We start from the raw sequence: 22,751 nt of genomic DNA, 5'->3' as shown, positions 1-22,751 counted from the left end.
ATTGTATAACGTGGGAAATATTGCCAATATTTTTATAATAACTATAAATGGACCATAATATTTAAAGACTGTGAATCACTATTGTGATTCACAATATACCTGTAACTTATACAATATTGTGCATCATCTATACCTCAATTTAAATAAACAAATGAGAGAGTTTAATGTTAGAGATTCATATTTGAACATCAAGTACATCAAGGCAATAATTGAAGTCTGAGGCAGATGAAATGATCTGGGAAGAAGGAAGAGAAGAAAACTGAAGACAGAACCCTGGGGCTTATCTGCACTGAGTGATGGAAGAAGGTCTCTGCTTTCTCTACCACGCTCTGGTAAGAGACAAGATGACTTGACCAACAGTTCCTCTTCACAAAACATCAGGACTCCCTGATCTAATGCAGCTTCCTTAGTTCACAGATGAAGAAAACTCAGACCCAGATGGTTAACTGATTTACCCAAAGCCTCACAGCTGCTCATCAGCAAAACTGAGACAAGATGGATTAAGTGACTGTTAGGAATTAACCTCGCCTTGAAAGTGAAGTCACTCAGTCCTGTCCGACTCTTTGTGACCCCATGGACTGTAGCCTACCAGGCTCCTCTCTCCATGGGATTTTCCAGGCAACAGTATTGGAGTGGATTGCCATTTCCTTCTGCAGGGGATCTTCCCAACCCAAGGATCAAACCTCGTCTTAGCCATTGGATAATTGTGTGTGCCCCACCTGACATGCTTGGATTCAGAGAAGGCTGGGAGCAAACCAGGAGCTTCGTTCACTCTGCTCCGCCAGCCCACTCTGCGATAGTGCCCAACCACATAATCAGCGCAGGGCTCAAAGCACCGCTCACTCATCTTGCTGTCACCATCCCACCACTGTCTCTGACACCAGCATTATTACAGCGTAGAAAAACCAGATTATTTTCTTCCTCTGCATATGCACACAACCACAGACTTTGGAGTTTTAAGAACTAAAGAATTCATCTAGTATTAGTATAATCTCTGTGCAAACAGACCCAAAGTAGTTCAATACCAGATGACAAGTCAGTAGTAGACCCCTGGCTAAAATTCCAAACTCTTTTTTTCTTTCCATGACACTACCAACCTTAAGTGCAAGAGACTTATTTTTTAAATATTCATTTATTTCTTTGGCTGCACCAGATCCTAGTTGAGGCACCTGGACTGTTAGTTGTATCATGTGGGATCTAGCTCCCCGGCCAAGAATCAAACCCAGGCCCCCAGCTTTGGGAGCATAGTCTTAGCCACTGAACCACCAGGGAAGTCTCAAGAGACTTATTTATAAGACAAACTTTTTTGTCTCCAGTCTCTTGAAATGTGTCCTATGTAGCCATTTCCCCTCAAGATGCTTCTTGAAAAAAAGAGAGCTCCATGATCCAAACATTCATTGAGTGTTATAAGCTACATCTCTCTCAGAAGGTAAAAATGCTCATTTCCATATTATAGACCTTGGGAAGTCCTTGCAGTAAACAAACCTGCTTAATTCTCTAAGAATATTTTCCCAAACTTATTAAGCCACAGAAGTCTGGCCCTTGCCCTCCCCTATTGTTTTCTATTTTAAAACCCACAAGTTTCCAAGGATTGTACTTTGGGAAGTACCATGTTTGTCCAATTAGCAAGATTTCCTTCATTAGGTCCCAACAGAAGTGCCCGTCCTGAGAGGTTCTCCTTGTGGAAACCCAGCTGGGGAGGGATGAGAGACAGAGAAGGAAAAGGAAGCAACCACGAGCCCAGCCTCCTCCAGGGCCATCTGCTCTGCCGACATCAAAGGGCATTTGAAAAACTTGGACTCAGGGTCCTGGTTAGAAGCTTAAGGCACTTTTCTCTGGCCTAAAGTTCTTGTGGGAAGATGGGTCTCTAGGTTCTCACACACTGCACATCAGTTAGTGTGGGAGCTTCACCCTGCTTCTACCATTAGTAGCAATACCGTCTCACTGGTGTCCTTCAGGTCACACCCACGGCAGCCCTATCTTGTCCTGGTTCCTTCTGCCATCTTGGTCCAAACCTGGTCGCTTCACATCCGGAGGACTGAGAAGAGCCTTTGGATATCTCTCCCTGGCTTAACTCCTCCCCTGCAATCTCCCTGACATGCTACAGTCACATTAATCTTAAACAACACTGCCTTTGCTATAAGACAAAGGAAAATGTTCAAAACTCTGCAACTCCCCTTAATGTAACAAAACACATCTATGCAAGGCTGTTTTCTCCATGCTCCCCAGTACAAATTTCCCACTATCCCAGGCTTACATCCTCACTGTTTCAAGCCGGCTGATCCTAAGCACTCCGACAGCCAAGGCTTTTCCTGTTCTTTGCTTCCTGTCTGTCTAATTCCATCCAATTCTTACACCACTTCTAGCATCCAGCTCCAGTCCCCTGACAATACAACCCCTTCCCTGCGTTTTAGTGTTTGCAGACACTGAGCAACTAGCCCCACATTTCCTTTACTGTTTCCTGAATTTTCTAACTGATAATAAACTCAGGAAGAGAAAAGACTGTGCCTTACGACATTCAAGTCACTTAGTAAGTACTCAACAACAAAAAATTTTTTTGCTTAATAAAGGAATAAATCCATGTTGACCTCAGAACCACGAGTTAAGAAGAACTCTTGGAAAATGCCTACAACACTGCAGGAAAATGAGCCCCTTTCTGGGCCTCAAAGGCATTTACACTTTTCTATTGATCTTAGTTTTAGGAAAGGGGAAGAAGATTGATTCTGTCTCATCATGGGGCATCTGGCGAGTTTTCATTCTTTTTTTTTATAGACAGAGGTATGCTTTCTGCCCCTTCTCATAGACTCCTTGCCATGTTGGCCTCCAGGAGAGAGTCTAGACTGAGTACATTAAGTAATATTTAAACATGTATCTCTAAATTTTCCAAGGGTCTGGCCAACAGAATGTTCTTTCCAAGAACATATTCTCTATTGACAATTGTTCCTTCTTTCTTTCATTCTTTGCATTTAGCGAGTCCTTGAGATAGAAGGATGGATAAAAAACAATCATGGGCCATGAAGCACCCACAGTCAAATGCAGTTTTACTCTAAATGAAGGCAAAGGAACGCCTGCAACAAAATCAGTCACCTGAGGGAGGCTGCTAAAAACACAGGTTCCCTGGACGCTATGCAGAAAATGTTTCATCTATCAAGTTTTACAGGCTTCCCCAGGGGCTCAGTGGTAAAGAATCTGCCTGCAATGCAGGAGACGTGGGTTCAATCCCTGGGTCAGGAAGATCCCCTGGAGGTGGGCATGGCAACCCACTCCAGTATTCTTGCCCAGAGAATCCCATGGACAGAGGAGTCCGGCGGGCTGCATAGTCCATAAAGTCTCAAAGAGTCAGACACAACTGAAGGGACTTAGCATGCATTTATCTCAAGTTTTGACTGGAGCCTGGGCTCTGCATTTTTAAGAAGCAATGCAGATGATTCTGATGCACACTGAAGTTTGAGACTCACTGGCTCAATAGAAAAGACAAGAGTATCAGGAGATAACTATAAAACAGGAATGCCTACTTGCAAAAATAAGAGTGAGATCCACAGGTTCAAGAAGAGTAACCAAGTAGTGGTAAAAAGTGAGGTGCTTCAGTGAGAAAGACCTAGGTTCCAATTCTTATTCTGCTGCTTATTAGTATTTGCTATGTGAGTGAGCCTCTCTTAGCATCTTGTGTTCTCATATATACATAGGAAAGCTAATCACTTCACACAATTATAAGGTTTTGATGAGATACTATATATAAAGTGCTTAATATAAATCTTGGTATAAAATAAGCACTCACTGCTAAGCTGTCATAATGTTTTTGATTATTAGTAAAATTTAAAGAGGACAGATCAGAAAGGCTTTCCTGGAAAAAAAAAATGTAGCTTGAATTTACTTTTAGAGTGGAGTCTCTCTAAGTACAAATATATTCTTTCAGACCATGACATTTATAGAATTTTTTAAATTTTATATCTTCAATTCTATAATTTGGAACTTTTAATGCTAATGGTAACGAAGTGATTTCAGGGCCTGCCTTTTCATCTGGGTTTATGATTGTCCAAATGCAAAATGAAAGCCAGATCAAATCAAGAACCAATCTAGAAACTGAGGAAATGGTGGGAGAATTGAGTCACCAGGTGGCACAGGGCAGTTTAATCTGCTCAGCCATTGCAGTCAGCGCCATGTTCATGCAGTGAGCAGATGTGTGTACATGAACTCTGACTCTACATACCAGTGTCTACAAGTTTATAAGCAGAAATCTAAAGCATAAACACAAAAGTACAATGGTTCTGTCACTGATTCTAGTAATAGTTAGATTAGATAGCAATTTCTTTATCATTCCCATGCTAACCCTCTAATCTTCAAGAGAATAGACACTTCAACAAATATTTAATGATACCAAATTAAAATTAACATTTGACCACTGCCTACCGGCAGAAACTTGGTTAAGTAAATATGAGATCTGACTTTCCCAAATGCATAAACCCTTGAGGCTATTAATAACAATATGTTTAACACACTCTAATAAGCCTAGATAGCATATTCAAAAGCAGAGACATTACTTTGCCAACAAAGGTCCGTCTAGTCAAGGCTATAGTTTTTCCAGTAGTCATGTATGGATGTGAGAGTTGGACTGTGAAGAAAGCTGAGCACCGAAGAACTGATGCTTTTGAACTGTGGATTTGGAGAAGACTCCTAAGAGTCCCTTGGACTGCAAGGAGATCCAGCCAGTCCATTCTGAAAGAGATCAGTCCTGGGTGTTCTTTGGAAGGAATGATGCTAAAGCTGAAACTCTAGTACTTTGGCCACCTCATGCGAAGAGCTGACTCATTGGGAAAGACTTTGATGCTGGGAGGGATTGGGGGCAGGAGGAGAAGGGGACAACAGTGGATGAGATGGCTGGATGACATCCCCGACTTGATGGACATGAGTTTGAGTGAACTCCGGGAGTTGGTGATGGACAGGGAGGCCTGGCGTGCTGCAATTCATGGGGTTGCAAAGAGTCAGACACAACTGAGCGACCGAACTGAACTGAACTGAATAAACATTTTCTGCACAAATATTAATTACATTTAAACAATAGTCCCAAATTAAACATAGACCAGGCCCTGAGGCTACATGTGTCCACTCTATCTTTAAACACCACACTAGTGGTTAGTCTCAACAAACCACATCATCTCATGCATTAAAATAACGTTTTATTATTTTATTGAGTTTATAGCTATATTTGACTTCACTTAAAACTTTGCTTCAGCTTTATAGTTGCAGAAAAACTAAAGTATAAGAGACGTTCTATATTATGATTTATAAGAAACATATATCTGGTCATTCAGAAGACCAAAATAAATTTCTCATATATATTTGGTCTTCATCCACAGATCCAGGCTCACAGACTCCCCAAACCTTTGGAATTTCCTAAGTGAGGAGAGCCATAAAGGTGCCTTTGGTTACATTAATGAGGCGATTCTAGGACCCTACCTAAGGATGGGAGCTGGTTGCCAGGGAAACCAACCTTGGGATTAGAAGGGTGGAACTTTCAGTCCCAACTCCACTGATCACTGGGTAGAAGAGAGTCTGGAGTTTGAATCTATCTCCAATAGCCAATGATTTAATCAGTCATGCCTGTGGCATGAGGCCACCATAAAAACCCAAAAGGACAGGGTTCAGACAGATTCCAAGTTGAAGAATACGTAGAGATTTGGGGATAGTGATGCCTGGTGAAGGCATAAATGCTCCTCCCCTTTCTCCATACTTTGCCCTATGCATCTCTTCATCTGCCTGTGCCTAACATATCCTTTTATGATAAACCTGTCATCTAGTAAATAAAATGTTTCTCTGAGTTTTGTGAGCCACTCTAACAAGTTAATCAAATCTGAGGAGGGGGTCTTGGCAGCCTCTAATTTGTAACCAGTAGATCAGAAGCACAGGTAACAGCCTGAGCTTACAACTGGCTTCTAAAGTGAGGCATAGTAAGGAGATGGGGGCAAGACACTGAACCCTTAACCTGTGGCATCTGATGATATCTCTAAGGAGATGGTGTCAGAGTTCATGTGAATTGTAGGACACCCAGCTTGTGTCCAGAGAATTGTCTGATGCCCTGTGGGAAGCCCTCCCCATCCACACACAACATGTACATGGAAACTGAGTCCAGGAACCTAATTTAAGTGTATGCTGCCGCTGCTGCTGCTAAGTTGCTTCAGTTGTGTCCGACTCTGTGCGACCCCAGAGACAGCAGCCCACTAGGCTCCTCCATCCCCGGGATTCTCCAGGCAAAACTGGAGTGGGTTGCCATTTCTCATACCTGGGTTTAATGTCTGTATATATTTTGCTGTTGTTCAATCGCTAAGTAATGTCCAACTCTTTGCGACCCCATGAAATGCAGCATGCCAGGCTTCCCTGTCCTCCAGTATCTCCCAGTGTTTGCTTAAACTCACAGCCATTTCATTGGTGATGCCATCCAACCATCTCATCCTCTGTTGCCCCCTTCTCCTCCTGTCTTCAATCTTCCCCAGCATCAGGGTCTTTTCCAATGAGTCAGTTCTTCACATCAAGTGGCCAAAGTATTGGAGTTTCAGCTTCAACATCAGTCCTTCCAATGAATATTCAGGGTTGATTTCCTTTAGGACTGACTGGTTTGATCATGACTACTGGAAAAACCATAACTTTGGCTATACAGATCTTTTTCAGAAAAGTGATATCTCTGCTTTTAATACACTAAGTCTGTCATAGCTTTTCATGTTTTAATAGTGTCCAAATATGGAGAAGGCACTGGCACCCCACTCCAGTACTCTTGCCTGGAAAATCCCATGGATGGAGGAGCCTGGTGGGCTGCAGTCTATGGGGTCGCAAAGAGTCGGGCACAACTGAGAGAATTCACTTTCACTTTTCACTTTCATGCATTGGAGAAAGAAATGGCAACCCATTCCCGTGTTCTTGCCTGGAGAATCCCAGGGACAGGGGAGCTGCCGTCTATGGGGTTGCACAGAGTTGGACACAACTGAAGCAACTTAGCAGGAGCAGCACCTGTGTCCAAATAATTGATCATCCTAAGAAGCTGAAAAAAAAATCTCTTTAAAATAGGTGCATATGTTGCTCAGGTGTAAGTAATTAGATAATCCTGAGGGAAATTTTTTAGACTGCTGAGTCTGTTCTGTGACCCTGCCTTTCCACAAAAGGAAGCAGCAGAGGATGTGCTCCTTCCCAGCAGCCCCACTGCTGGGCATACACACCGAGGAAATCAAAATTGAAAGAGACACATGTACTCCAGTGTTCACTGAAGCACGGTTTTCAGTACCTAGGACATGGAAGCAACCTAGATGTCCATCAGCAGGTGAATGGATAAAGAAGTCGTGGTACGTGTACACAATGGAATAATACTCAACTGTGAAAAGGAATTCATTTGAGTCAGTTCTGATGAGGTAGATGAACCTGGAGCCTATTATACAGAGGAAAATAAGTCAGAAAGAGAAAGACAAATACTGTATATTATTGCGTATATATGGAATTTAGAAAGATGGTACCAACAATCCTACAGGCAGGGCAGCAAAGGAGACACAGATGTAAAGAACAGACTTTTGGACTCTGTGGGAGAAGGTGAGGGTGAAATGATTTGAGAGAGCAGCTTTGAAATATGTACATTACCATATGTAAAATAGACGACCAGTGCGATGCATGAAGCAGAGCACCTGAAGCCAGTGCTCTGGGACAACCCAGAGGGATAAGGTAGGGAGGGACGTGGGAGGGGGGTTCAGGATGGGGGGACACATGTATACCCATGGCTAATTCATGTCAATGTATGGCAAAAACCCATCACAATATTGTAATTACCCTCCAATTAAAATAAATTAATTTTTTAAAAGAGGAAAAAAAAGAAACCCATGACTAAAGGCATCCCTGCAGGATGGCTGGTTCCTACATCTTCAGCAGCTGTCTCATTACTTTCCCAGTGGCCCCTGTATCACCATCAGCAAAGCTACTATGGTGGGGGGAGGGAAGGGGGGAATAGTACTTCTTTGAGTGTGGAACACCATTTACCTTACACTTAAGACCATTTACCTGGCCTTAAGAAGTGTGGCTAGTGGTGAGGGTGGGGATTATTAAATTCTAATTAAAGGAAATCACATGAATCTAGATATCCCATTGCTTTGTCACCACTCTCACCTAATCTTCATTTATTCACTAGAAAGTATATTTGACACCCCACGATCAGTGAGTGGATTATTTTCCCCCAATACGCATTACTGAATCATGCAGTGGTAACTATTGGCTTGGCCAATAGTTAGTTTGGGGTTTTCTATAATGTCTTACAGAAAAACCCTGAATGAACTTTTTGACCAACCCAGTATGATAATTTTCTCATTGTAAGGATAGATTTGAACATATTTATGAAGAGCATCAGAGTACTACTTCTCCTAGGAGCTCTGAGGAATGGTGGCCCAATAGATCTGGGTGCAAGTTGTGGCTGACAATAGCTTCTGTTCCTACGAAGGGCTGGATTCAGATGTTTAGGAGACCCAAGCACTGAAAATATTATAACACCCTCCCCACTCCCACCTCACCAAGTACTCTGTTATAAAAAATAACACTCAATGTAACATGAAGTATAAGAACATTCAGTAAAGTTCCGATTTTTTCATTATGATTGTTTCAATACTTTTTTTTGAAACCAAATTTCTGAAAGAATTTGGAGATGCTCCTGCTAGTGACTTAAACACCTTCATGTAAAGCAACACTGTAAGTGAACCCAGGGTCCTCACTTCCATCATTTCACTTGAAACCAGGGCTCATTTTTTGCCTCTAGTCTGCTGATAACAAAGATGGAGTCTTTTTTTGTGTTGAACTCTTTTCTTCCTATGTACTGCCCAAGAGCTTCTTCACCAGCCTTTTCTTTGCCCTAATCTACCCAACTCAAATAAAGACTTAGATCTAAAAATCTGAAATTCCTTTCAATATCCATACTACTTAGTAAATTAGGGCTAGAAATTAGAACTTCTGCCCTATTTAAAGCAATGTTCCTTTTTTTTTCCCTCTCCTATATTACTTCTGCCCAAGGAAAGAAGCAACTGGATGTAGGATCACCAGGAAATGCAGAGTCATTGAAGTTTACATATGTATATAGGATAAAAGTAGCCATCCTGAGATCTTTTGACAACACATGTTTTGTAAATGCTGGCAACTACTTGTCAGCTGGAAAATGAAAGTGGGGAGCACCTGAGAGGCTAGAGGTGGTCCCTCCTACAGCTAAGCAAAAGGCACAAAACAGCTCCCTTTTTCTAGAGGGCATGGGGCTCCTATGGATCTAGGTGGGGGGAAGAAGTTAGCACCCTAAGTCATAAAAATGAAAGAGGAGAGTAAACATCAGGGAGTTGTGAAAAGGAAGCAATGGGAAGAGCATCAATCATCTTTTATTCTGCAAAAGCCAAGTCTGTCACCAAAAACACAGCAAAAGGAGGACAAAGTAACTTTTCACACTCCACTAAGGTATCCGCATAAGTCTAAAATTTACATCTTAGCTTGACATTCAAGCTTGACATCTCTTTGGTAATGAATGGCTGACCAAAATGCTTAGAAAACTCTTCACCTCCAAACATAATATTAAGAAACAGTTAATTTACTCTTCACATGACACTAACTAATCAAATGAGAATTTTTAAGGAAAAGCTTAAAAGGGAAGTATTTCTATCATCAGAGGTATGAACACACCAATGAGGAAAGAAGCATGATGAGGAAGACATCAGCTCTGCCCATGGTCAAACCAAGAGAAACCAAATCTGGAGCTGTACCCTGAAACCTAGAATGATAATCATCACCCTCTGGGAATAACCATTTTCTATTTATTGCTTAAAGGAAAACAGCCCTGTGTGCATTATATACCCAATACCCACTCCAGTATTCTGGCCTGGAAAATTCCATGGGCCATACAGTCCATGGGGTGGCAAAGAGTCAGACACGACTGAGCGACTTTCACTTCACATTCACACAAAGTATTCAGATGTCAGCTTACATATTACTCCACATCTGTGCTCATAAAGACTTTACTGCCTTCAATTTTCACAACTAAAAGAAGCAGGATCTGAACCCAGCGCTTCTGATAGCAGTTTCAGTGCTTACACCATTTCTCCATGACCTGCTCTCTTCCATGTTTTGAAGTTATGAGTAAAGTTGCCATAATCATCTGTACTTAGGTTTCTGCATAAACATAAGTTCTCAATTTGTTTGGGTAAATACCAAGGAGCATGGTTTCTGGGTCACACACATGAATATGTTGATTTCTGTGAAAAATTGCCAAAGGGGCTGCAATTTTGTATTTCCAGCAGCAATGAATAAAAGTTATCACTGCTCTCATCAGCACCAGTATGGGGTGCTGTCAGTGCTCTGGGTTTCGGCCATTCTAACAGGTACGGTAGTGATAATTCATTGTTGTCTTAATTTGAAATTTCCTGTGATATACAATGCTGAGCATTGTTTCATGTCTACTGTGGCTCTGCTGGTAAAGAATCCGCCTGCAATGCAGGAGACCTGGGTTCGATCCCTGGGTTGGAAAAATCCCCTGGAGAAGGGAACGGCTACTCACTCCAGTATTCTTTCCTGGAGAATCCCATGGATTGTATAGTATGGGGTCTCAAAGAGTTGGACTCAGCAACACGACTGAGCAACTATCACTTTCACTGCGGTCTGCAGGCTTCCCTGGTGGCTCAGGTGGTAAAGAATCTGCCCACAATGTTGGAGACCTGGGTTCAGCCCCTGGATGGAGAAGATCCCCTGGAGAAAGGAGTGGCAACCCTCTCCAGTATTCTTGCCTGGGAAATGCTATGGACAGAAGAGCCTGGCAGGCTACAGTCCATGGGGTTGCAAAGAGCTGGACATGACTGAGTGACTAACACTTTTTGCCATCTATATATCTTCTTTGGTGAGCTGCCTGTTCATTTCTTTTGCTCATTTTCTTGTTGTTGAATTTGAAGAGTCCCTTACACATTTTATGTAATTGTCCTCTATTGGATAGGTCTTTTGCAAATATTTTCTCCCAATCCATGTCTTGCAGTCTCATTGTCTTGAAACTAGCTTTCACAGAGCAAAAATTTTTCATTCTAATGAAGTCCACTTTATCGATTTTTTCTTTCAAGGATTGTACCTTTGGTGTTGAAACGTCATCACCACACCCAAGGTCCCCTAGGTGTTCTCCTATGTTATGTTACAGTTTTCTGGTTTCTCGTTTTACATTTAGGTTCATGATCTATTTTTAGTTCATTCTTGTGAAGGACATAAGGTGTGAGTCTAGATTTGGTTTGATTTTTGGGTTTTCTTTTGCATGTTCAATTATTCCAGCACCATTTGGTGAAAAGACTATCTTTCTCCATTGTACTGCCTTTGTTTCTTTGCCAAAGACCAGTTGGCTATATTTGCTGCTGCTGCTAAGTCGCTTCAGTCGTGTCCGACTCTGTGTGACCCCATAGACGGCAGCCCATCAGGCTCCCCCGTCCCTGGGGTTCTCCAGGCAAGAACACTGGAGTGGGTTGCCATTTCCTTCTCCAATGCATGAGAGTGAAAAGTGAAAGTGAAGTCGCTCAGTCGTGTCCGACTCTTAGCGACCCCATGGACTGCAGCCCACCAGGTTCCTCCATCCGTGGGATTTTCCAGGCGAGAGCACTGGAGTGGGGTGCCACAGCTATACTTACATGGATTTATTTCTGGGCTCTCTAGTCTGTTCTGTTGATCTACTTATCTTTTTTTTCCAGCAATACCACACTGTCTTAATTACTGCGACTATATAGTAAGTCTTAAAATTGGGTAACATCAGTCCTCTGACTTTGTTCTTCTCCAATATTGTGTTGGTTACTCTGGATCTTTTGCCTCTCATTATAAATTTTAGAATCAGTTTTTCAATAGTCACAAAATAACTTACTGGGATTTTTATTGGGATTAGGATCTATCTATAATTTGTTTTGATATTATTTTAACATTTTATCTCAATTTTAAAAATCTATCTAGTATACGCATTCTAAAAGTAGAACTATATCTGTCTGAGGAACAATTAGCTACTCTTAAGTAACATTTTATTTATTTATTTAATTGAAGGATAATTGCTCTACAATATTGTGTTGGTTTCTGCCATATATCAACATGAGTCAGCCACAGTACTCCTGAGTAACTGCTCTCTTCTTTAGGTCAACTTGTTCCCCAGGCTCTCAAGAGAGTACATCTTAAAGAACCAACCCCAGCAGCCTTTGTAAACTTCACCTCTCCTCTAAACTTTATATGCCTCTGGGAAATTACAGTCCTGCCAGGCCTTTTGTTGGTATCACTCCCGTAGGGACTGCCAAGACAATCTTGCACACAGTAAATTTTGCTGGATTTGCTACTATGAAAAGTGTTCAAAAGGCATTTGGACCAACCATCTCCATAGGCATAGTGCTTTCCTGTTTACAAAGTTTCCTGCACAGTATCTTCTCTGAACCTAAAAGAAGGGGATAAAGACACATGAGGAAAATAGATGAGGAAACTGAGGAGCACCAAAGTTAAAAGCCTTGAGGTAAAAAAAAAATCTAGAAAATGATGGTGCTGAGATCAAAACTTACTACATATTTGCCTCGCTACCTTTTGCTCACAAGGTTCTATTCTTCAGAAGCCCTCCCAGTTATACCCACACCATGGAGTACACAGCAATATGTTTGAGCAGTAGATCTCAGACACTCTCCTCAAACATTTTTGGAAGGTCTCATTAAGCACAAAACACAAGCCGCAGACAGTTGAGTGAGTGAATACATTAAAGACAATGCTGATCTCCAGGAGAAGCCCAGCTGAACCCAGGAGCTTTGAAGTAAGTCTAAACCCCTCTTAGAACCTCTCTGACCTCTCGTTGCTCTTCTAGGCCTCAGGGACACTTGGGCTGGCTCAAACCTAACCTTTCTCAGTCCTTAGAGACCAAGATGAGCGTTCAGCTAACAAGTAGTGTGTGCACACTCAGTCATTTCAGTCGTGTCCGACTCTCTGCGACTACACGGACTGTAGCCCACCAGGTTCCTCCATCCATGGGATTTTCCAGGCAAAAATACTGGAGTGGGTTGCCATTTCCTTCTCCATGGGATCTTCCTGACCCAGGGATCGAACCTGGGTCTCCTGCATTGCAGGCAGACTTTTTACCATCTGGGCCACCAGGGAAGCCCCAGCTAATAAGTAAACAATCTGCCAAATTCTGGCACCTCTGTTGCTTGGAGAATTACAGAACTTGGAAATATCTAGTAGTTCTATGCACAATAGAAAGCAAAAAATAAGAAAACCAAAATAAGAAGAGAATTATTTTCAACCAAATCATGTCTGAATAACACAGTATCAACCATAATATGTCCAAATGCATGCAAATAAAATTGAAAGGGATGGAGAAAGTTTAGAGAGACCATCACTTTAGCCATTAGGTGATTGTTTTTTTAGTGACTATCCTTGGACAGGCATCTGGACATCTTGGTTCCTCTGTTAAGCTATTGTTATTTGAAAATGTTAAGCAGAGTGTCTTATACTCAGAAGTAATCAATAAAAGCTTGCTAAATAGAATTAAACCCAGTAAAACACAGTTGAATTGTTGAGGGAACCCAACACAATCAGGGAGATAAACAGGTTAGAAACCACTGAGAAATGTAGCCAGAAGGGGAAAAAGGACAAGACTTGGGCATTAGGAGCAGGAGGGGGAAATGTGGTGAACATCAGTCAAGGCCAGTCTTCCCTCTGGTGGTCCCTCCAGCTTGGAGCCCTTGGTGGGACAAGTGAGTTACTGGATGACTACTCCAGAAGCACAAAACTTGATTTCTCCTTTGTTAACTCATCTCTCCCTTTCCTGAATGCATTTAGTTATGATAGCACTAGCAATTGTGACCCATACTGTTTTACACTGCCCTTTAAATCTTTCCATCATAATAGGATTATTTGTCCAATATACAATATTTTATCCCTCCTTCCCTACCTGTCCCAAGGTGCCAACTCTTTTTCCCTTCAGGTGTTACACAGACCCCTAGCCAAGTAATCCACTCTTGTGTTTAATTCCCTGTAAAGACAGCATTATGCACAAGTCTGTTTTGACCATTAAGGGAAAGGTTGGGGAAAAGTGAGGTAAGGGTGCATAAGGGAGTGGGGACAAGGAGATGAGCTGACAGCTGTCTTTTCAAATAGAAGAGGACAAGTTTCCCACAGATTACATCCATGCTGCTTCCCAGGTAGCACCAGTGGTAAAGAACCTGCCTGCCAATGCAGGAGACATAAGGGATTTGGTTCAATCCCTGGGTCAGGAAGACCTCCTGGAGGAGGGCATGGCAACCTACTGCAGTGTTCTTACTTGGAGAATCCATGGACAGAAGAGCCTGGCGGGCTACCGTGCATGGGGTCACAAAGAGTCAGAGAGTGAAACAACTTAGCACACACCCACACAGTGAAATGAAATAGATCTATCCAAGATAACAATCTCCATGATTCATACATGATGGGCTTTTAGACCACAGAGTATTGAAGATTCCACCAGAAAAAGTAAGAGAAGTGAGCATTCCCTTACTCGAAGCATCTACTGTGTATGAGGCTATATATTGGCCTCTTTGCAAATCTAGTGGCACCTATGAGACAAGAAAAATGAGACCTGAAGATGTTAAATATCTTGCCCAAGTTTACATGGCTAATAAGTGGTGGCAAAACCAGAATTTAAACCCATGTCCTTTCCACTGCAAAAGTACTTTGAGAAGTATTATCTGTAGAAGGGGATTTTGCTCAGTGAATGTTGTTGCCTGGAAGAATGTTGCTGGACTGAGGATATGGGGAAATAACTGAGCTGAACAAACCAAAGCAGCTGTGCCAAACTAATAATAAAAACAACCATCATCAGCATCACTTATTAGCTACGTGCCAAACGTTATGCTATATACTCACAAGTGGCATCTGTAATACCTATTAGATGGGAATTACCAACCTTATTTTACCAAATAGGAAACTGAGAGAGTTTAAGCAACTAGCCCAGGGTCACAAGGTCAGTGAGTACAGAGCTGGGAGTGGAAATCAGGTCTGTCTGACTTCACAACAGAAGGAGTTCAAGGGCTAGACAAGTGGCCCATGTAAGGGGAAAAGGCAATGTCCACAGTCTTGTGGACATTTTAAGGTGGTCTTGACCCAGCTCAAAGCAGTCAGCTAGGGGAAGGAGGCATGCCAACCAGAGGAGGGAGGCACTGGCCGCTAAATTTTTTACGGGACGACAGGGTAGGGCTGTCCTATAAAGGAGGTCCTTACTTCATGTTGAGGAGTGACTGAGGCGACAGACTTGGAGATTTATCAGCAGAGATTCATGTCAGACTCACATGGGAAACACTTCAAAGTGCTGATTTCCACCTTCAGCTACTCTTACTTAATTGATCCTTAAGGTCTACCCAAAATTCCTAACATAGTGGTAAGCAACCCACATTGTGGACGGTTGCTGAATTCAGGAGTTCTGGGAGGACTGGGGATGCTGGATGCATATATGGACTGAGTTGTCATTTTTGGGAGAAAGTCAATTCAAACACTGCATGACTTCAAACAGCGCAAGGGGCATAAAGAATCCAGTGTGTCTGTGTTATGGGCAGGTCACCATTTATGTCAGCTGGGGCACGATATCAGAAGGTCTGTGGAGGTCAGTTTTTGAGGGGTTTTAGCTTTCTGGATGCCCAGGAGACGTGCCTGAAAGTGGATCTTATAAGAAAACTTGGGAAGAAGAGTCTGAGAGCTAATGCTAATTTAAAGTGGTATGACATCCACTCACTTTATTGTCTAAAATAATGCCTTTAGCCAAATCACTGTAAAATTCTGACTAGATCCTCAACCTTCTCACCTCTTTGGTTTAGACCCTAATCAGAGTTACCTCCAACATCTAACAGTGATAATTGTTATAAAAGGCACAGTGCATACTTAGTAATTCACGAAGTTTTCTCGCGTGTGTATTTGATATCCGCATAATGGTAACAGAAGCAGCAGTGATGACATGAAATCAGTATCTGTTGAGCACTAGATGCTAAGCTTAGAGTGCTTCATGCACGTTATTTCAGGAAGGCTTTGTAATGGTCCTGTTGGTGGGGGAGAATGGTGTGGCATCAATATACAGAGGAGTGGGAGGCACTCTAATACTGTAGTGTGTCTATTCAAAGGTAATCATGAGCTTCCTTGGTGGTTCAGTGGTGGAGAGTCCAGCTGCCAGTGCAGAAGACACGGGTTCGATCCCTGGTCCAGGAGGACCCCACATGCCATGGGGCATATAAGCCCATGTCCCACAGCTGTTGAGCCTGTGCTCTAGAGCCTGGGAACCATAACTACTAAGCCCACGTGCCCTAGAGCCCTTGCTCCCAAACAAGAGAAGCCACCACAGTGAGAAGCCTGCACAATTAGAGAGTAGCCTTTGACCACCGCAACTAGAGAAAAGCTGGAGCAGCAATGAAGACCTGGCACAGCCAAAAATAATAAATAAATAATATGGATCTTTAAAAAATGTAGTGATATGAAATGATCTGGACTTGATTTGTTACATGTGATAGATAATTCATATGACTTAATGTCTGGGAAGTGACTGTATAAGAAGGGAAGAAAGCAGTGAGTTAACAGAGAGGCTAGAGGAGAGAGAGGAGGGGAGACTCCTTTGGATGACACTCCCACTCTGTGCTCAGACACTGTCTAGGAGAAGCTCACTGTTTTCCTCTCCTCACACACTCACTACCTGGAGCTGGTGCAGCCCCCACAGGTTGAGGGCTCAGACCCACAAAGGGCCCCGCAGGAGAGACACTGATGACAAGGGTCCCCAACTTACCTACAACTTCTTTCCACCTTGACTATGAATCACAGGTTTCCACAACCCATCCTCCATCTCCACCACCCCCAGCTCACAAAAGTCAGTGTGATGTGAAGTGAAGTAAAGTGAAAGTCACTAAGTCGTGTCCGACTCTTTGTGACCCTATGGACTGTAACGTACCAGGCTCCTCCGACCACGGAATTCTCCAGGCAAGAATACTGGACTGGGTAGCCATTCCTTCCTCCAGGGGGTCTTCCCAACCCAGGGATCGAACCCAGGTCTCCCGCATTGCAGGCGGATTCTTTACCATCTGAGCCACCAGGGAAGCCCATAGACTTATGGGTGCTTGTTTATTACGTATTAAAGGCTATGCATTAAATGGGGCTTCCACAGTGGCTCAGCGGTAGAGAATCCACCTGCAACGCAGGAGACCAGGGTTCAATCCCTGGCTTAGGAAAACCCCCTGGAGGAGGGCAGAGCAACCCGCTCCAGTATTCTTGCCTGGAGAATCCTATGAACAGATGAGCCTGGTGGGTTATAGTCTGCGGAGTCAGGCATGACTGAAGCAACTGAACAGCACAGATGAACAGCCAGCCAAAGAGATACATAGTGCAAGAGAGCGTAGGAGCTTCTCTCCCTGTGGGACAGGGGTGCACCATCCTCCAAATACATGGGTGTGCTCACCAACCCAGAAGCTCCCCAAACTTGATACTTTGGGGATTTCCATCACATGGGCATAATTAATCATTAACTCCATCTCCAGCCCTACTCCCCTTCCTGGAAGGCAGGAGGTAGGGCTGAGAATCCCACGTCTTCCAGGGCACCAGCCTCCATCCAGGAGCCCACCCACAGTCACCTCATTAGATAAAAAGACAGTCCTATCACCTGGAAAATTCTGAGGGACTTAAGAGCTCTACCCCAGGAACACATGTCAGAAGCCAAATATTAGAATAAAAGATGCTCCTAATACTCTCATCACTTAGGAAACTGCAAGAGTTTCAGAAGCTCTGTCCCAGGAACCAGGGAAAGAGACAAATATATTTTTTCTGCATATGTCACAGACATGGCTACTGTTGGAGTTACAATTTGTAGATTCTAAGTAAAAGAAACTGGGAATTCTTTCCACACTTCCCTTAACTTTAGTGTTTGTAAAGCAAACAGCTCTTAACTAGAAACAGAGGAAGGGCCTCCCCAGCACCTGCTGGGCCTCCACAACCCCCCACCCTCATTCCCAGGACCAGAGGTATCCCTTCTGACCACAGGCACAGATGAGGGAACACGAGGAAGGTCCAGGGTCAAGGAACAACCCTTAACCAGATATGAAGCTCCTGAAAAGCCATCTCCTTCGAGGAGAAAGCTGTGGACTGATCCTAACAGACCTTCCTTGTTCAGAGATGGTGCAGGGGCAGGCAAAGGAAGCATGGTGTCCTTCAGCGCCCACCAAGCCCCTGGTTGAGGTAGTGTGACCAGGCCAGGCACCAGAGGAAAGTTTCAGACAGAAAGTCTGGGGATATCCCCTGCAAGGAAGGACTGGTTCCATTCAAAAGAGATGGGCACTAAGGCAGAAGCCTCCCATTGCAGCCACCCTCCCGCCAGCATCAGCAGGCGCTGCCTCACATTTCTTCCCAGTGTCCAGTGACCATTGTCACAAGAACCATATGGGGAAGCCCTTCACAGCCTTCAGACGGCACTCATGTCCAATATCTCTTCAAACAATCATACAGAAAAGTAGTGCTATTATTCCTGTATAGAGAGGCCAAGGTACAGAAAGGAAGAGCAACTTTGCCAAGTAGTAAAAGGGAGAGCCAGAACTTGAACTTGGGTCTTCAGAATCTAAATCCAAGGCTCTTTGCAGAACAAAGGTAAATATATACCAAACACTCAGAAGTAATGCACAGAGCTGCCCACCTGCAACTTTTTCTGGTATCCAGACAGATAACCATCCAAGTGCGGAAGTGGCCTCCAAGAGACGGTCCGCACGGCTCCCCTCGCCTGACATCTTCGCCCCCTAGTCACCAGTCACCCACCGAGAGAGATGTGGAGTTTGACTTGGAAGTAATCAAATGTGTGTATGGGGTTGGGGAGGGGAGTGTTGTTAGACAGTGAGTCAGAGCACAGAGTTCAGAGTCAGACATTCGTGAGTTTTCAACCTTATTAGCTGTACTTCCTTTTGCAGCTCACTCCGCTTCTCTAAGTTTTAAGGTCCTTATTCATAAAATACGAATAATGTCTCCAGAACTGTGAGGATTCAGATAGATTATGGATGGAGAGCTCTGAGCATGGAGTCTGGGGTAGAATAAGCACCTCGCTTTTTTTATTTTACACACAGACACACAACCAAAGATGACCACAGATACCATTTGTTGATGAACAGCTATTGGGCATCCTCTCTTGAGGATAATTAATGTCCTTGTGGTGACTTGTTAATTAAACTGCCTCAGCCTCATGAATGTGAAGGTATGGAGTGCAAAGAGCACTGGGTTAGCAGGAAAGAGAACTTCGATTTCATCTGCAGCTTCACTACTAATGTTGCTGTGTGACCCTGAGTGTGTCAGTCCCCCTTTGGCACTCCCACTGCTTGAGAAACGAGGGTCATGAAACAGACGCTGACTCTCTTCCAGAGAAAGGACGCAGAAGGCGAGCAGTCAGCAAAATGGTGCTGAACCCCTCCTGGCCTGAGCAGTGCAGACTCCCGCCTCAAATGGCTGGCCTAAGAGCTTCAGCCACTTGGAAAAATCCTCTTCCCCCTTGGATGAGACTCTTGAACCTCAGCCAGGACTCAGAGGTCCCAACTGCAGTCACAAGTCATTTGATAACAAAAGGAAAGACACCCCAGCCAGCAAGTTGGAGAAGATGAGGCTGGTCACCAACTGAAAAATACCGCAGCCAGCCAGCACCCCACCCAGCCATCCCAAACCTCAGGGTGAAGCCACTGCTTACCCGAAGATGTCCTTCTCACAGTTAGGTCTGCAACTCCCCTGAAAAACCAGAAGTACTAAAAGCTGTCCTCTCCCAAACTCAGGACCCTCCAACACCACTACTAAGTGCCGAACACGTAGCTCTCTGCTCAGGCTTCTCCATCTCTGAAATCAGCTCTGCGATCAGCCTGTCTTGCCTGCCAACAGTTTCAACTCCACGGACGCTGTTTATTGTACCCTGCAGTTGCGATGGACTCGTTTATTTTGCCTCAGTCTTCTTTGGTTAGGAGTGCTTTCTTCTTCTCTCCGTAACATAAATCCAGCCTCCCAAAATGCGAAACCTTGGATTTCTCAAGCCTATGGTGACCCATTTCCTTCCCTTCCTGGCCTGACTTGAAATGAAACTCCCTTCTGCCTCCTTTTTCAAACTTTTTCTGAGACACCGGGAGAAGGATAGCGAGAGCTTTCGTTTTTGGAAAAGTGAAAAAAAAAAAATGAAGGAAGAAAAAAAATCAAAACACATAACTTACGTTCATCCAGAAGTGCACAGTTTTGGATGGAAGAAAACAGAGCTATAATCCACTGCGTTCCCCCAACCCGAAAAGAAGAATCTGTTGTGAAACACTTCTTTTTCCACTTTGCCGGTGGAGGAGCCCCGTGGTAGGCATACATCCACAGGCTGATGCAAGATGCCTTTGAGAGAAACCTCACATTCTGAGGATTCCTGGGAAAGCGCCAGGGATCCCAGCATCCAATATATTGCACATTTGGTTTCAATTAGGAAGGGGGTTGGGGAGGGAAGAAGGAAAGTCACCAATCAGAGCTGTTTTCTGTTTAGAGACTATTTCTTTTGACCCAAGGGACCACGGGCAAAGCTATAATTTACAGCAAAACCCATTCATAGAAGAAAAAATATGTATAACCATAGGACAGACTTAAAGACACAGTTCCCTTCCGCCTTATCCCCACCGCATCCATCCCCAAGCCCTCCCCTTCTTCCATCTAAGATCTGGTCCCCACCCTGTGTCCCCCCAACCTCATTTTTCTTACTGGAGCTGAAGCTATGAGCACAGCTTAAGGTTTGGATTCTCCTCTAATCGAAGCTTCCAGGACAGCTGGGTCACACACATGAAGCTCATCTTTAGTGTTTTATCCATGAAAGCCCAGAGCTGAGCCCTCCCCCCAAAAGAGTTTATTTAATCCTCCCCTCCACCCCTATTACCTCCCACAAAAAAAAAAAAAAAAGAACTGGATAGTTTGAGAGTCTAGGATTCCTTTTTTTTTTTTTTTTCACTCAGTTCTCAGTTGGTTGCATCCTCTGAGGGTCTGTTGCTGTTCTGAATCCATGCTGCTAAATGAAAACACAAGCATTTACAAGGACTTTCTAAATTATTTTGAAACTTTTTTCCTCTTTTTTTTCCTATCCACTGCTGTGAAGTAAGATCATGTGAAAGGAGAGTGTAAGTGACAGGGAGGAACCCTTCCTCTGCTCTTTAAAAGAGTAACTAATAATCCTCTTCATCCATCAAGGCTCCTGGCATTAACCCTTCAGAGCCTGGATCCTTCCTTACCAAGCACAGGCTTGGTCTTTCCTGGAAGTCTCGATGCTCTGTGAGTACAGGAAATGCAGGGTAAGCAGAGACTTAAGGTCAGCAGATCCAAAGAGAAAGGTAGATGGCAAAAGAGGTTGAGAAGACCTAACCCACCTTTGAGCAATGCTTCCTCATAAAAAGACCTTCTACCTCTGGGCTCTTTAGTGATCCCCACCTCTTCCCTGCTGTACTTTGGCAGGTAATCTGGGATTGCACAGCCCCCAAGATGAGCAAGGAGAGAGGTGGGACTAACAGGAAAAGAAGAGTGGAAAGGGATCATGCAAGGACATTCTCAAAGTAAGTTTGAGGACCGAGATATTTCAGAAGAGGAAGGGGAAGGCAAGAGGACATCCAATTGGCATGGCCATGAGGAGTCAAGCTGCCGGTGGTAAGTCCTGAAGAGGCCTTTAAGCTCAACCAGAAAGTAGCCTTCCAAATCTGTGCTTTCCAGGTGGAAGATGTGGAGAACCCAGAGAGCGATCAGAGGGCAGACACAGAGATGGTTGAAGGTAGAGAACAAAGACCAAGAGGAGACACTAGAAATCGGGGCATCTTACACAGAGCAAAAACAATGCAGAGATAAATCTATCAAGACTTCAGATAACTTAGACAATCCAAAATTAGCTGAGGGTGACTGACTCAGCTCAACTCAATAAATATGTATTGAGCTTTTATCAGGCACTTTACTGGGTGCTTGCTTGAAACAACTACAGATGTCTTGTTACAGAAATAGTCCTAGAATCCTCCCAGATATCTAGGCCTATAATCATTCACCTCTTTGGCATGACCAGGAAGAATGCACTGATAGCCTGACCTATAATTTCACGGATTTGGTGAGACTACAGTTCAAGTGTGGAAAACAGTGTAATAACTTCATGAAGCCAGAAGCTAATAAAGGACAGATAAAATATGTGTCCTCAGACACCAGTATTTAAAGTGGTTCAGCTCCGTAGTCAGGGCTGGTTGTCGGTCTGTGTCTGTGTAACCCGGAGTCCAGCTTGAACCAGTGATGCTGACTACAGAGCTCAGACATGCCGGGGTCTGTCTGAGGAAGGGTGGGTAGGGCTGTCAAGAGTCTGTTGCTGGGACTTTCCTAGTGGTCCAGCAGCTAGGAATCTGCCTGCCAATGCAGCAGACATGGGTTCGATCTTCCCTGGCTCCACATGCTGCAGAAAAATGGAGTTCTTGTGCCACAACTACCGAGCCAGCGCTCTAGGGCCTGAGCTCCCCAACAAGAGAAGCCTCCAGAATGAGAAGTCTGCACCCCACAAAGAACAACAGCCCCAACTAGCTCCAACTAGAGAAAGCACACACAGCAACAAAAACCCAGGGCAACCAAAAATAAACGTTTTTCAAAAAGAATCTATTGGTACACAGACCAAGGAGACTATAGGGAAAAGTTCCCAGAGTGAAGAGAGAAACAAGGGACAAAAGACAGCCCCAAGTACAGCCAAGCAGTGTCAAAGATAGGACAAGCGC

At 43.8% G+C, this 22,751-nt stretch overlaps 1 protein-coding gene across 2 annotated transcripts in view; it reads right to left on the bottom strand.

Annotated features, from left to right (window-relative positions):
• DDR2 (discoidin domain receptor tyrosine kinase 2) overlaps positions 1-20,593 on the bottom strand; it is a 166,737-nt gene extending 146,144 nt beyond the window's left edge. Inside the window, exon 1 of one of the 2 annotated variants that reach the window (XM_069547372.1) lies at positions 20,211-20,593. The gene's annotated coding sequence lies outside the window, so the exon portion shown is untranslated. Of the gene's footprint in view, positions 1-19,702; positions 20,122-20,210 lie in introns of those variants that run through there. The other variant, XM_069547382.1, reaches the window with a different exon arrangement.
• Positions 20,594-22,751: the final 2,158 nt, after the last annotated feature.

Source organism: Ovis canadensis, chromosome 1 (assembly GCF_042477335.2).
Source record: "Ovis canadensis isolate MfBH-ARS-UI-01 breed Bighorn chromosome 1, ARS-UI_OviCan_v2, whole genome shotgun sequence".
NCBI classification, from domain to species: Eukaryota; Metazoa; Chordata; class Mammalia; order Artiodactyla; family Bovidae; genus Ovis; species Ovis canadensis.
This window is presented reverse-complemented; position numbering and strand designations above follow the sequence as displayed.